The sequence below is a fragment of the Cricetulus griseus genome, chromosome 4 (assembly GCF_003668045.3).
Source record: "Cricetulus griseus strain 17A/GY chromosome 4, alternate assembly CriGri-PICRH-1.0, whole genome shotgun sequence".
Taxonomy (NCBI): Eukaryota; Metazoa; Chordata; class Mammalia; order Rodentia; family Cricetidae; genus Cricetulus; species Cricetulus griseus.
In genome coordinates, this window is record NC_048597.1 from 12,287,575 (window position 1) to 12,304,192 (window position 16,618).

Below are 16,618 nucleotides of genomic sequence, written 5' to 3' on the forward strand. Positions count from 1 at the left end.
TATAAAAATAGAACATCGTGGGTGACAGATACAACTCAGATTAGAACATTTGTCTAACTTGAGCATAAGAACCTAGGTTTGGCCTAGCAACACAGAAAACAAGATAAAGGAAGAAAAAAACTTAACACTTTTACTAAGTTAGACTATTAAAAGATTACACTGTAAAATCAGTCAGTGATGGAGTGTAAGTCACAGTTTGGGTGTTATTTAGCTGGATAATTTTAGAGTTTAGTTTTCCAACACATATAATCTATATCATATTGATATACATCATGCATATGAGACATTATTTGGTCCAAGTTTCTAAAGGTCTGGAAAGAAACCATGTAATCTCTCTTGTGTATTAAGGTGGGAGATATTGGCTTGAATTCCTATCTTGTATCTTCACATAAATGCTTTATTTGATGAGAGAGTGTGTAACTCAGTAACTGTTACATTGCATTGGCTAGAAAATTACCATATGTTTGGCCTTTAGAATGGCATTGGGCTTCCTTTTCAACATTTATGATTCTCCTTTTGATTTTTACAGAAGTGATGATTATGAGTTTTATTTCTATAATTGAAAACTTGCCAGGGATAGTTAAGTTCCTGCTGACTAAGTCTGTGGCTACTGAGAGTAGCCTAAGAGCCCAAGGCTGCATTTGGAGTCAGATGGTTCACACCCTGTATGGAAATCACTATGAGACAAGGTCTCAGTGCATAAGGACAGAACACAGCACACTGTAGCATCCATTTCAGTGGGAATGGTGGTGGATCAGAGGGTCTGAAGGCATGAGGAACACTAAATGACTCACTGGGGAGAGTCTAACAGGACTCGCTAACATGCCACTTGTTATAGCTTCCCTCTGATACTCTTGGAAGACATCTTTTTCAAAATTATCTGATACAATAAGTCATTTGCATTTTTAAAGTCATGAAGTCCCCCCAGTCCTGTCTAGGAATTCTGTCCTAGACACCGTACTGGAATTCTGTCCCTACCTGAAATATTGTCTTTACTCCCCCCTTTACTACCTACCCTTGCAGCTTGAAGCCTAGGGATGTGTGCAGCTTTATTTAATTCTTTCTCTCAGTTTAGCCATGCATGTGTCTTGGTGTCCTGACATTAACTTCTTCCAGTTAATGTTTATATTTTTATATTTTATGTTTATTAAAAAATTTTAAATTTTATAACTTAAATTTCATTTTGAAAATTATAAGGGCTTGGGGAAGATTTTTCTGCCATAACAAAAGATTGTAATGTTCATTTGGGAAAACTTCTTAGAAGAGTAAAACCTAACCAACCAAAAACAAACAACAAAACAAAACAACAAAACCCCAAACAACAATAAGCAAACAAACAAAATCCCACAAAATTATTTATGTTTTCAGTTAACTAAAGGAAATCATGAGTTATGTTTGTTTGCTTGTTTTTGAGACAGGATCTTACTTTGTAATTCAAGTTGATTTCTGCTGTAGTTTTTCAGGCCCTAAATTGCAGCCTGAGTCACCACACAAAGCTTTTATGTATTTTCAGTCAACACTTCTTCATCCCATAGCTTATCCCCTAATACATGCGTCTCATCTCTTCTTTTATTATATATTTTATTATATATTTATATATATATATTTATTTTTATTATATATTTATAACTTTAAAAAGCCATATGTAGTCACTGGAGATTACTTGGCAAATGAAGAAAAGTATGTAGAAGTAAAAACATCCATCACTAGTAATACAGACGATCCTTGACTGAGGAAGTTATATCCTAAACCCTATCACAAGTTGTAAATGCATCCCGTATACCAGGTATCCTAGCTAGCTTATCCACATAGTACACTGTGGAGTAATGGATGTTTCTCTTGTGAGCACATGGATGACTGCTAGCGACAGGTTGATGTTGCTGACCAGCATTTGGAGACAGTACTTACTCTATGGCAAAGCCAAGGAAAAAAAGCCCAAATTCAAAATCTGAATTATAGTTTCTACAGCTTTGTCATTGCTATGAATTCTAAATGTCTCACGGTAACCATTATAAGTCCTTCGCGTTTCCATGCGTGTCCTTAAAATAAGTGCACAAATTCTTGAAGAAGTAAGATTACTCAGCTGCATTCATTAAAGTGCTGAAGCTAGGAGAAGACAATTGACATCACCCGGGAGATGACAGAGGGTGGGGGTGCTGAGCAGGTGTGGAAGGCAGAGGGGTTTTTGAACAAGGCTTGCTGTTGTTCTTTTCTGTGATGCTCAGGTTTTCATGTCTGTGACCAAATGCCTGAGAAAAACAACTGGAGGGAGGAAAGATTCGTTTTGGTGCAGAGATTCATGATGCATGGTCAGCTGGCTCTGCTGCTTTTAGGTCTATGGCAAGGAAGTAACAGCATGGGAGAAGGCGATGGAATTAAGTTGTTTATGGCATGGTAGCTGGGAAGGAGAGAGAGAGGGAGAGGGAGAGAGAGGGGGGAAAGAGAGAGAAGGGGGAGAGAGAGAGGGGGAAAGAGAGAAGGGGGAGAGAGATGGAGAGAGAGAAAGAGAGAGGGACAGAGAGAGAAAGAGAGAGAGAGAGAGGTCAGCAAAAAGGTAGAGTTTTCAAATCCTGTTTCCAATGACCTACTTTGTCCTCCTAGGTCCTATTCCCAAATAACCCATTCAGTTCTGAACTCATCAGTAAGGCCAATCCATTGGTGAAATTAACATCTTCAGGATTCAGTTTATCTGGAAACCAAGCTTTCCTCGACCCTTTTGGGGGGATACTTTGAATCTAAACAATGGATTTTACAAAAAGAAAACCACCAAACAAACACAAAATCAAAACAAAAACATCAGTTGAGTCCAAGAGGCATCTCAAGAACCTAACTAAAGGTTGGTCAAGCAAAAGGTCTGTCACAATTATGGTTCATGTGCAATTGGTTTGTCTCTCTGGGTCTCAGTTACTTACTCAGGGTGATTGGTTCTAGTTCTGCAAGTTTGAATTTTTCTAGACAGCTGAATAATAAATGTTTCATTTTAGTCAAAATCTTTTAATGAAGATTACTTATGAAATAGAATGAAATTTTAAGGAGTGATCCAAGTTTTCATTTTATTTACTTATTATCTTCCTCCAGTCTTTATTTTTCTTATAATTATTGAGGAGGACCTTTAAGGCATACTATTAGTATGTGCCTAGAAAAGGATTTCTCAGTCTGGACATCCAGAGTTATTTCACTTACCACTTTGAGCTTAGATTTAAAAGAGGGTATTTGCTTTAATTAAATTTGTTTTAAAACAAATATGCCACATGTCAAATGATGGAATATTGTTTTTCTACTAAATACTGGTTTCTAATTCATCAGAGATTTTGTGAGGCAGCTATGAACTTTGCATCTCCTTCCCTAGGCTGCTTGTGGGTTCTGTGACTCCTTCACATTGACCAGGAGATGATGTGAGGTGGTTTATTGGCAAAGTTAAATTAAAAGAGCAATACAGGAAAACATGCAGGGATTAAAGAGACGAAGGCACGTTGTGTTCACAAGTTATGACAATAGTAGAAAACAGGCCTCGGTGTAGAACTTTAATTCTGAATATAACAAGGATAAGTCGGGGACAGAAGAATGTAGACCAGTGGATGGAGGAACACCTGGAGAAATGAGGGCTTCTGACAGCCCCCTTGATAGGATCCTTCTGAAGGCAGGCCAGCATGCTCAGATATCTAATCTGGGGAGCAACAGGGGGTGAGAAATGCAACCGCACTGTAATGGTGGCAGAGGGTCTCTCAGTAGAATGAACTGATAGTATTGTCGCTACCACTGGGTAATGTGGATCCAACAACAATAGATGCAATGGGGGAAGTGTAGAGGCTTATAGGTTCGTCTAGAGTGATGTTGAGGAGGAGACTCCTTTTAAATATTAGCAGCTTGGGATTCTTGCTCTCTGAAGACTGAGTCATTATTTCTCCTAGCAGTGAGGTTTTTTGTTTTTTTGTTTTTTTCTAGGCAGGCATTTTGATGAATTACACAGTCAACTCAATGCCCTCAGTATTCTCATGGGCTTGATTCTGTTTTTGCCAGTGAGTAGTGATAAGGACTTTAATGATGTGACAACAATTTGTCCTGTGAGTAGTGAGCAATGCGAGGGAGAAATAAACCTAATGCTTTTGGTTATAGGGCTGGTGTAAGACACAGAGGATTTAATAGAGAGCAGCTGAAGGGCTTGATCTCCACACACCAGCCCTTCCATGTGGGCCACAGTGTTGCTTCTCTCTGTCTTTTGCTTTGGGAAACATCAGAGTTTTCCAGGCAGCTTACATTTTTGTGAACATGAGAAGATGGCTGAGTGTCAACACAGTATTTTGCATCAGGGCCAACACAGTGTCTATAGCTCACTTTGGTTTGGAGTACTTCCTCATTTCAGAATCTGGCCTAAGCTGCGGTGACATGCCACCTATCTGCTTGGGTTCTCATGGAAGGGTAAGCATCTCTGATGAGGGCCATCATTAATAAGCTCATGAATCTGTCAGGACTTCTAAGGCCTGAGCAGTTCTGACAGCCTGAGATATTTAAATGATTCATGACTAGTCCCGGAGTCTTCATTAACATGCATTGCTATATCCCACTCGTGTGGTTCAGAGGGAGTACTACTAACTGATATGGTTTGGAAGTGTGGGCAGTGAAAATATAGAAATTGGGAGCTTTCTTTTAGCGTGTTAGTTATGGGTAAAGAAATACAGAATAATACTAAACTGGTTTTGGAAGGAGATCCCAGAGGTCTTTGAATTCAGTGCTAGAGTTCTTGGTTTTAAACTCTTGCCCATGAGACACTTAAAAGAGTAATTAGTAAAGGGGGCCTTATTGTTCCTTAAAAGTGAATGTTTAATTATGCAGAAGCTTGCAGAAGGCAATTGAGAGTATCACACAGAACAGGATGCTCAATTGAGGCTACTCTAGTTGTCAAGGCTTTAGACTAAAACGAAGTTCTAGAAATGGACTAGCAGACCTATAAACGTCTGGTGAGACATTATCAGATGCTAGAAGGAAATCAACCTGTAGACTTGGAGGCTCCATGTGACCTGAGCCCCCCACCTGAACTGACGGTCCCAAGAATGGTCCTATGGAAATGAGAACAAATCTGATGGTATGGGTGACAGCAGAGCCGGGGAGGGCAGGATATCAGATCAGGAATGCATATCCTGGGGGTATTCCAAGAGGACCACAGTCAAATTCTCTGAGTACCAAAATCTGTAAGTTAAGGAAATCAGTGGTACCTTAAATATGACTTCTTCCATGGCTTGGCCACAGCTCCAGCGACAGCTTATTTCTCCATGGTCTTGGCTTGACTGTTTCCTAATTACTTCAGCTTATCTGATCTTGCCATGAGCATCCATGTGCGACCAACCTGCATCTGCCTTCAATTGATTGATAGACCCACTGGCTACCTCTGCTCCCCTAACCAGATGTAATGGGAAGTAAGAAATAGCTTTGCAGTCATGATAGTAGGAAGGTTGCCTGGAAAGGATTTGGTAACATATTAGATGCAGTCTTTACAGGGTAGGGAAGAAACAGGGCTGATTAAGTAAGTCTTTAAACTCCCTTGTTTAAAGAGTTTGTTGAAGAGTTTTGTTGTCACGTTCTTCTGGTGTCCTCTGTCCTCTCTGACTTCCACAGTCTTGTCTCCCCCTCTTTGGATGACTTTTCCTCCTCTTGAGTTGGCTTATCCAATCTCAAGGCAATGAGGGCTTTTCTCTTGTCTTACACTATCTTGCTTTGTCTTGTTTGGTTGTTGTCTCTTGGATACCTGCTCTTTTTGAAGGGGAATGAAGGGGAGTAGATCTGGGCTAGAGGGTATTGGTGGGGAGGGGTGGGACAGGGAAGGGAGGAGAAACTGGTTGGAATGTATTGTATGAGAGAAGAATGTATTTTCAATGACTAAAAAAAAGTTTGTTTAAGGTGTTTGTTTACACTCTCATGCATGCATTTATCTACTACTTTAGGAGACTGCTTAGTCTTGTAATTCAAAGTTGAGAATACTTTTGTGGACAAAATGCCTAAGAATTGGACAGGATTGTTAGTGTTCAGGCATCTGTACTGGCCTGTCTTTGGCATTCTGACAGGATATGCTCAGCTGCAGCCACTAAGAGCACCACCTGTGCAATTTACTATGTTCCCTTTCAAAAGGGCCTTGCCTACTTCCCACCCTCCTCTCTTTCTTTTTTTTCCTTCTCTGTTCCAATCTCTCCCCATCATTCCCCTCTCTCTTCCTCTTTCCTCTCTCCTGCTGCTCCTGTCCCTGGAGGTCGGTCTTCCCCATCCCCTTTCCTATTATTTTTAAATGATTTCTTTCCCTCATAAAAACCCCTCTACTTGAACCCTGTCTCATGGCATATTTCTCTCACACACTGCTTTTCTTAAATTACAACAAGGATGACATGAAAGATCTTTTTGACTCCTCAATAGTAGAATAGTTATGGAGCCTAACTAAGGACTTATTTGGGAGCTACTGATAGTGACAAGGAAATCAGAAAGAGGAACTGAGATGTACATGAGACACTAAGGAATATAGGGAACAGTACAATTTGTTATGGACCTGGTCACTTTGAAGCACTTGTAGGGTAATTACAAGTACATATTACATAGACGATTCAGGGCACAGTTTGAGACTGATGATTCTGCTTGGTTGACAAGTACTACCTTCATGAACCTGATGCCCAGGGTTTGATCAACAGCACTGAAAAACAAAACAAAACACCAAACCAACCAACCAAACAAACAAAAAACAACAGTGACACATGTGGAGGAAGTGTTTAGTGTATTAGACTTACACTGCCTGGTATGGTGGCCACATGGCCATAGAGGACACTAAAAGAAGGTGGCCAATCTTGTCTAGTATGTGTGGTTTCAAGTACACACTCAATTTTAAAGGCATTTTCAGTATCAATTCCATCTTAAAAGCTTTAATATTTGAGATATTGTAGATTACAGTAGTCCATTGGTTTTTATCTGTGGTTTCTGTTTTCCAAAATTTTTATTTTTATTTTAAATCTACACATTTGTGTCTGTATGTGTGAATCTGCATGTGAATGCAGATTCCCATGGAGGCCAGAGGCATCAGATGTCCTGCGGCTAGAGTTAGAGATGGTCGTTAGCTATAGCAGGGTTCTGGGAACTGAGCTTGAGTGGTCTATAAGAGTAGTGTGTTCTCTGTTTCAAATGTGTACTTCTCTTACACAGCTTCATGGTAAAATTTGAAACAGATTCTTTTCAGTTTAATAAGGAATCATATAGATAGGATATCTTGTTCTTGATGGAAAAATTTAAAATTTGAAGCCCTATGTACTCTGAATTACTTGGATATTTGACCTAGGCTTTCTCCATGATGACTAAGTCAGGCATTTCTCTTTGGGTAGTATCCTGCCTTTAATATCCAAATACAGAGTGTAATAGAAGACTGTGTGTCACCACCCATTCAGTTCTCCCATTTATAGAAGATAAATGCAATGATATGATTTGACACTACAGACAGGATATAAGCCAATAGGAAAGGGAGGGGGAAGTAACAGTCTATGCCATATCTTTAAATTCGTAATTAGTTTAGCTTCTGCCTCACCTCCCCCTCCCCCCATGCTGGGATTAAAGGTGTGCACTATCAGGCCCAGCACTAAGAATTGCAATAGAAGTTTGTATTGTATTTTTAAGTAACTTTATAGATACATGTCTTTTAAATTATGGCGGGTGGGGGGGGGTTCTGGTCTGTGTAAACCAGAGTTATTAGATCTCCCTGGGAGGGGAGCTAGAATTACAGGCAATGAACTGCACAGTGTGGGTGCTGGGAATTGAACTCTGGTCTTGTGGAAGAGTAGTTATGTTCTGCTAAGTCATCTCTCCAGCCCCATAATAGTAGTAGTAATATAATACAACCAAAAAAAAAAAAAAAAGACCCTTGAAGCTGGCATTGTGTTGCATAGGAGACTGAAGCAGGGGCACCACTTCAATTCAAACCCAGCCTGAGCTACATATTAAGACCCTATCTCAAAACACAAGCGTTAAGAATATATCTCAGTGGTCGAGCATTTGTGCAGCATGTGCATGGGCTGGGTTAGGCCCCAGCACCACCAAGATAAAAGTCTTAGCATATGATGAATCTCCTTTTGTTTGCCTCTTACGTCCATGCAAAAACCTGCATGTCAGTATCTATGACACTTTTGTATTTCCTAAACCTCAGAAGAAAGCTAGCTGTCCTTCAGTAAATAGAGCCTATTTAAGAACATGCTTTATATTTCTACTGCTGAACATCTTTTTACATGCTGGTTAATCATTTATCACTGGTTGTGTGAAAGTGAAGATCTTTTTCTGGCTTTTCTATTAACATTTCCTTTTACTCCTAAACAGCATGGCCTTTAAAAGTTAGAGAACTATCAAAATTTTAATTGTGCATTACTTTTTGTCAGTTTCTGCGTGCTGTCTTTACCCAACAAATATATTTAAAACATTGTAAAAACATAATTTAATTATTGATAGTATAAAGAGAATACTTTCCAATGAAAATATTGATATTGACAGTACTATCTGTAAAGAGTTGTAAAGTTTCAAAGGGATTTTTGAATAAAATTAAAGCTTTTTTAAAAAAAGAGTATTGTGTTCTCTTAGCCATTGGGTCATCCTACTAGGTCTGTTTCTTATTTTAAAAAATCAGCTACTAGAAAATTAAAGTTTACCTACGCTGCTTATATTTTCAGCTATTATTTTATTTCTACTGGGAAGTTCTACTCTGCAGAGTACTTTGGGTTGATATCAAGGAGCATTTGGGGCTGAGACTATCATTGCAGAGCATGCAAAATATACAGAGCTAAAGGGGGGAAGAGGCCGAAAAGAATTTGAAGACAAAAGCAGAGAAAATGATGCTGATGTCTTGGGGGCATCAGGAATCTGGAGTTTTAGAAAGTCATGGCAGTGAACATGATTTTGGTAATTAATTGAGCTTTATCCTATTGGAGGACACAAGGAGAATCATATGCCATCTTCCCCCAGAAAGGCATATGACCAACTTAAGGTTCTAAGAACAAAATAACAAAGGATACATTGGGTTGAGAGAGAAGCTGACATCCAAGTGCCCACTTTGTAAATCAAGAAGTAAGAAAAAAAGTCTCTTAAGTATCTACAAAGGTGAATTGAAAAGAAACATTGTTACTTTGAAAAAGAACTTTCTACTGTATTTTCTTGCATGAAAAATGAGGTGTTTTGAACAGTGAGATTCTGCTAATTTAAGCCATGTGTCTCCTGTTTATAGAATTGAGGAAAATGGGCTGCAGTGGAAATCATTGTCACAAGTGATTAAAGATGCTTTGTGAGGGAAAAAGAAAGATGCTCAAAAACGAAGGACACAAAGATTATAGGATTTCTAAGAAACAAAGGTTGTCTCTCTGTACAATTGTCCTTTGCAAGGAAAAAAAGAAAAGAACGTCATCCCCACCCCCGAGTCCTGACAGTAAGAAAGAATGGTTTATAAAAGGAGTTTTCCTTAAGGCTCCTGGCAGCATACCTTGTGACCGTTTCGGGTACTTCTAAGTATTTACCAATCAAGCGTATTATATCCTACAATGTCCTCCTGGCAGAGACTTGGGTACTTAAAGTGATTTCTTTAGAGATGGGTTTAGGGGAAAAGAGCAAATTGAAGCTCTACCAAGTCTCTTCAGGGTATCAGTGCTTTGGAGGTATTTGGATCCTGTTTGAACTTATAAAATCTTAGCTGGATTCAAGGAGAAGAAGAAAGTGATGAAAAGACATAAATCAGGGAAGTAAGCCAGCAGCTGGGGAACCTGCATGGGACTGAACGGGACCCTCTGAATGGGGGAGACAGTTATGTGACTTGATCTGTTGGGGAGCCCCTGGCACTGGCCCCAGGACCTAACCCAGGGTCATGCACTGAGTTTTTGGAGCCCATCCCCTGTGGTGGGATACCTTGCTCAGCCTTGATGCAGCAGGGAGAGGATTGGTCCTGTCTCAATTTGGTATGCCAGACTGTTGACTCCTCCCCAAGGAAGGCCTTACCCCTCTGAGGAGTAGATGGGGGTGGGAAGGGGGAAGCAGGTAGAGAGAAGGGGAATGAGGGGGAACTGGGATTAGTATGTTAATGAAAAAAATTTAAATAGAAAATAATTTAAAAAGAGAATAAGCGGGTTGGTTAATGGAAGGCACTGGAAAGTTGACCTGGATGGAGCATTAAGTGAGCGAGACGCTGACAGAGACGACATGCACACAAGTGTAGATTCCATGTTTGCTGGGCCACAAAGCAACACCAATATGTGACAATGAACACTTATTAACTGTGTGTTACATGGAGCATAGGGTGCTTGTGTTTGCAAGTTTTCACTCATTTATCATGTCAGCCTCATGGTAGTTATTGTGCCTGTGTCACCGACGGGCACTGTGAGATCAGGTGGCTTGTTCAAGGTCACAGAGTGTCCCTGTATCAGAGAGTACTAGTGTATACATACCAGTATATCACAAAATATCAGTGTATTACAGTACCTACAAGAAGTAGGCATTGGTAGTTTGGTGTATGTTAGTGTGGGTTCTGTGTTTTATTTCCTTGCAGGACACTTGTTCTGCCTGATTTCTGGACTTAAGATGAAAAAGCAAGTGTCTTCTATGACACCGTTAGATTTTGGAGATGCAGCAAGAAGCAAGAGAAGAATCGTGTGACGATATCAGCTGGTGTATTGCTCTGTCTTTGTCTGGGGCAGTCACGTGACAAGCCTGTCAGTGGGACAAGGTTGTGATGCCATTGCACGGAGGGACTTTGGGTGTGAGCAGGCCAGAGTATCCAGAGAGAGAGTTTTGGAGGACTTTTTTGGTGTTTGTTCTGTTTCAGTGTTTTTATGAGTGTGCCGTGGGGTGGGGGTGAGCAGTCATATGAATCTTCAGTTTTACAAGAAAGAAAATAAAAAAAGATCCACTTGAATTTGTTCCACGGCAAGAGTTAATTTTGTGACCCAGAAAGTAATTCTCCGGCTGTTGGTAGAGAATGGGGAGGATTAGGGAAACAGAGTCTTGCAAATTGCCCTCTCCCTCTCCCTCTCCCTCTCCCTCTCCCTCTCCCTCCCTCTCCCTCTCCTTCTCCCTCTCCTCTCTCTCCTCTCTCTCTCTCTCTCTCTCTCTCTCTCTCTCAACACACACACACACACACACACACACACACACACACACACACACATTATATGACTGAGGTGATGAATGATTGTTTCCCTCAGGTGTGCACTTGGCATTGTACACTTTATGTTCAACACACACTGGAAGACAAATGTCACACAATTTCAATTTTATGTGTAACCTAGAAATGATGAACTTATGGGAACAGAGAGCAGAATTGTGGCTATTAGGCTTCAATGTGGGTCTTTTAACAATGGGAAACGATTGGTTTAAGCATATAAAACTGCAGTTGGACAAGAGGCATGGACTCTCTGAAGTCTTGAGGTCTACTGAGAGCATGATAAATATGGTTAACAACATGCTATAATTTAAAAGTTGTGAGATAGTATACTTTAAGTGTTCTCAAAACAAAAATAATGAATATGTGTGATATAACATGTTAATTGGTTTAATTTAGCCATGCCATTGTGAACATACTGTATTATGTATCATAATTGTGCATGACTTTATTTATGAGCTAAATAATGAATGGGAAAAAAAGATGAAAAGCAACAGTAAAAAAAGAAATACTAAATCTGTAGCAACTGTAAGTTGGAATACTAGTGCAGTGGGAAGCAAAAAAAAAATTTGATTTGATCCACCATCCATGCACAATAATTCTAAATCTTGTACTTTGCCTATAGTCCTTTCCTATGTTGGTGTAGAATTTGTATCATGGCAGAGTTTTAAACCTTTGAAAATTCTTGAGTTTTGCTATGATGTGTAACTTCCCGTAAACTCGATGCTTTCAGATTGCAGCAAGCCCTTATATAGCCGCAGCCCTCATGAAGCAGTAGACCATGCCCTTGCTAGAATGAACAACATCTAGTCTCCCTTAAGCAGTTTGCTTCTTCATTGCTGATCATTATTAATAATGTCACTGCAGCTAGTCTCATGGGACCTATGTAGCATTCTGTTTGTGTTGTATCACATGTAGTTGATGGGCTAAGGATTACAAAATGGTTGACTATGTATGCTGACTTTTAACTTTCCATCTTACAAGACTATGGCAGCACGCAGTTCACTGCACTTCATTAATTTAGCAATTAGATCGTGAGTTCATATAAACTGACTAATGTGATGGTCTGTTTCAACTGGACGTAATGTAGAGTTACCTAGGCAAGGGGTTTCATGGAAGAATCTAGACTGTGGCATGCCTATGATGGATTTTCTTAGTTGGGTTATTTGAGGCTGGGTTTTGGGCCGCATGAGTGAAAAACATGTACTGAAGACAAGCATGAATGTGTTTATTTTCTCTCTTGACTGTGGATGTGACCAAGTTTTTGTGACCTTGACTTTCTCCTAGTGATGGGCTATAACCTGGAACTGTGAGCTCAGATAGACCCCTTCTCCTTTAATTGCTTTGGCCAGAGTATTTTATCTTAGGAATTGGAATAGACACTGAGGACAACTAGTTAATGCAATAATATGATATTCTGTCAACGAGTATACCTGAATACTTGTACAGTTGACTGTGGCCCTGTGTACCTATTTACTGAGCAGAATGGGTCATAATTTATTCATTCACTTATTTTTCCATTCAGTCATCCAGCTGACAGTGTGCCTGGCACTGTTTTTATTTCTGGGTGCATCACAGCGAGGTGAACTAAATGAAAATCCCAGTGCTCATGGGTTTTATACTGCATGGTAGAAAAGAAAATAAACAGGATGTGTATTAAAAATTGTATAGCTTATTGGAATGCTGTAACTGCTATGGAAAGATCAAGCAAGAGGAGAAGAATCAGGAATCTGTTACAAGTAACATTATAAAATATGGTGTTGGCGAGAAAAACCTATCATACAAAGGCTTGAAAGGAGAGGGTCAGAGTCATTGAGAGTATCAGAGGGTCATACACTATCCAGAGACATCAGGCTGTGTAAGGCTGTCTTAGGCTGGCTTGGCTAGAGGGAAGAGAGATTTGAGAGTTCTACTCTGAGGGTGTTTACTCTGTAGGAAGGGAACAAGGGATGAAAATCTAATTGCAGTCAACAGAGGAAAAAGATTTGAAGAAAGGAATTGTCATCAGTTCCAAAGATTAGTTGATATAAATGGAACAATCACAAAGCTGAGGACCGGATTCTATCAGTCCAATCACAGGCATGTGGTCAAACCCTGTTAAAGGAAAGCACAATGAAGGTTTAGTTGTGAGCCTAGGAAGAAGAGGCCATTGAGAGAAAAGCTTGTAAACTTGGACACATCCAATCTAGAATTAACTAACACATCATTGCAAACAACTGGCGATAATTCCCAGTCCTTTTTCACACACACAGGGATAAAAATATGGAGGGATGAGCCCCATGGGAGTTTTTAGGGTAACCGTGTTGGACCTTTATATTTGAAAAGCACACAGGGAGTAGTCTGTCTTTTGGAATAAAATATACATTAGAACATTTCTTTAAAGACAAAACAACAAAAATTGTCTGATTGTTTTAACATAGCTGTTGCTATAGAACATAAGAGCCACCAGGTGGCAGAAGAGCTCTATTTCTGCCTCTGAGGCCCATTCTCGTTTGATCTTTAGTTCTCCACCCAATTTTCCTTGAATTTTTACCATTTTGTTGTTTTGAAAATATATATAGCCCAGGTCCTAAGAGCCAGTGTTGACATTTTTTTTTAAATTTCAGTATTAAAATTTTACAGGCATAATCAGTAAACTATTCAGAATTACTCTAATTCAATAAACTATGTATTTTTGAGATTGACAGCTTTTCTGCTGTATTCTGAATGCACCTAAATATTATGAGGTAAAATGTTTTAGTAGCCAGAAGCACATCTAAAAACGCAAATTTTATATAGCGATATTATTAATATATTGCATATCCTTAATATATTCTTTAAAAATATTTTTTCCTTCCACGAAGTTTGAAACTGTTTATCCTATATGTCAAAATGAATGAAAAGCTGTGTGCTGGAGTTTGAAGAGCCCAAGGCTAATGGATTCAAATAGATGCTGTGTGGATTCTGGCTTCACCTCCTCATGGTTGACCTTGGGTAAGTTCCCCAACACCTCTCTGTCCCGTGGTGTGGAGGTTACAATGAACCCTATTCCACAAGGCTGCTTCAGGCTCAGGGACATCACGAGGATGCACGGTGAATTTAAAAGACTGCAAAACAACAGAATTGCTTCCTTTATTTCAAAGTTTCATATTGTTAATTGCTATGCGTGTTTTAATGCAAGTGGGCACGCCGAATCCATATAAAACTAGCAGAGTAGAAATCTCCATACAGCAGCTCAGAAAGAACAGGCTAAAAGGTTTCCAGCTCTAAACCCCGTGTTCACTGTTCTGCAACATCTTACTGCTTGTTGTGAGGAAACATGGTTCTTCTTTGCAGCTTGTACGTTTGGGCTTTGTTCCTTATGATTATGATTTGCAATGTGAAGTTATCTACTGTGCCGTTCATTGCGTTGTAGGAAAAGGAAAACGAAGAGCATGGCTCGTTGACAGGCCATGCTGTCTCTCCTCTTTATCCTTAGATGTGATTTACCAAGCGCTGACAAAGTCAGGGCACGGGCTGCAACTCTCCACCTCTCACTGCAGAGAGCCGGGAGGCTGAATTTGCGTCTCTGCGCTCTAACCTGGGTCCGTGCAGGAAGTCTGATGGGGTTATAGTGCACGTTTTTCATTTCTACGCCATGAAGGAATGGGGTTGCTTACAAGAAGGAAGCTTAAATCTGTGTACTCTGAACGAGGCTTCCGGCAAAGATGCTCTGAGCACACTCGGCAACACAGTATGCAGCTGGGAAAGAGTTTTAGATCTGTCTTTTGTATTTGATCTTAGGCAAGAAAGACATTAAAGTGCACGTTCAGAAGAATGTCTGAGAAAACGAAATGGGACACTGGGAAACCATGCAGGAAGTTTCTGGCACTGCAAAGGGCTGCTTATCTGAGATACTTGGAGCAGTACTTGGATATATCTGCATGTACTTTAATTATACCTATGTTTTGTAATTTGTGTGTTTGAGGATCCAAAGCCTTTAGAGGATTTAAACCTTAGAGTTACTTTTCCCCCAGTACCCTGATGGACTTGGACTTTGTGGGTTTCCTAGGTCCATTTGATGGCTTGAAAAACGGGGGCTTGTTTGCAGAAGCGCTTGCACGCAAGCAAGCAGTGGAGACCTTGCATCTCACTGGTGCCTTCTTCCCGTCGTAGTTGTTTCCCGCTTCTGTTTGCTTCGCCAGCAATTCTGCAAGTGGACATGGCCTGGTTATCTACCTAGAGTTATGCTCAAGTATAACTGAATACAAATCTCCACCCTCCGCGTAGAAACAGCATCTTTGCTCCTCCACTGGGAAGCCGGGAGTAAACGCCCCAATCCCGGTTGGAGAAATGACTCCGGTCCTCAAGAGCTGTATTAACAACATGTCATGTTGCTGCAATAAAATTGCAACAGAAGCAACTTGAAAATGGACGGACTGCTGGTTCTAGAGATGTCCACTATGGCAAGGAAGTCATGGCAACAGTTTTGAGGCCCCTGCTCATACTGCATAGGCGAGGGAGTGAGGAGGAGGAATGCCCATGTTTGCTAGTTTCCTTTTTTTGGTGCAATCTAGGACACATGCCCTCCACTTTTAAGATGAGCGGTCCCTGCTCAACTGATCTAATCAAGATTATCTTTGGCAAGTCCAGAGCCTGTCTCCTGCCATGTTGACAAGCAATATTAGTCATCACAAGGTCCTCGCCAGGTAAAATGGCTGCTGTGTGGCTCCTGATTCTCTGAAATGTCTCCTTCCTTTCCTGTGCTCACAGGGTGCATAGTCCATCAGTCCGCACCCTCCAATTGTGCCGCAGAGCCACACGTGTTCTTTTCACTTCCGGCATTGACTTCAGTTCATTGACCTGACATTTTTTTTCCAAACTCCTCCCAGTAAGGAAAATGAAAAGTATCTTCCTTTTCTTCTTTAATTTTGGTTTAGTAAATGACAAAAGGCTGAAAACACACACACACACACACACACACACACACACACACACACACACACACACACACAACTGGCAAAATCACTATTATGCAATTATAATAAATATGTGATTACATAGATGATACAATAATTCACATGTAATAGAAACAGACTTATTATAAAATTTACCATTTAAACCAATTTCTAGGTTGTGATTCAGTAATAATAACCATATCCATATTTTTTAACAGCATCACCACTCTTAAGTTTCTTCTTTTTGTGCTTGAGATCAATGGGGTTTTCTGAAAAAAAAAAAAAGAATCGGATCATTTGTGAACAGTTAGAAATTTAATTATTCTTTTCCAATTTGCATACCTTTTATTTTCTTCCTTGCCTAGAATGTCCAACACTGTGTTAAACAGAAGCTGGATGAGGAATACTCAGTGTTCCCAACTCTGCTTCCATGAGGTAGCTAGAGTAGTCACGTGCCTAGAGAGAAAAGAACAGTGTTTAACAAGGGCTTTGGAGAAGAGGTAATGACAGCTGTCAGCTTGAAGTTATGGAAACATTTTGAACAAGTTTA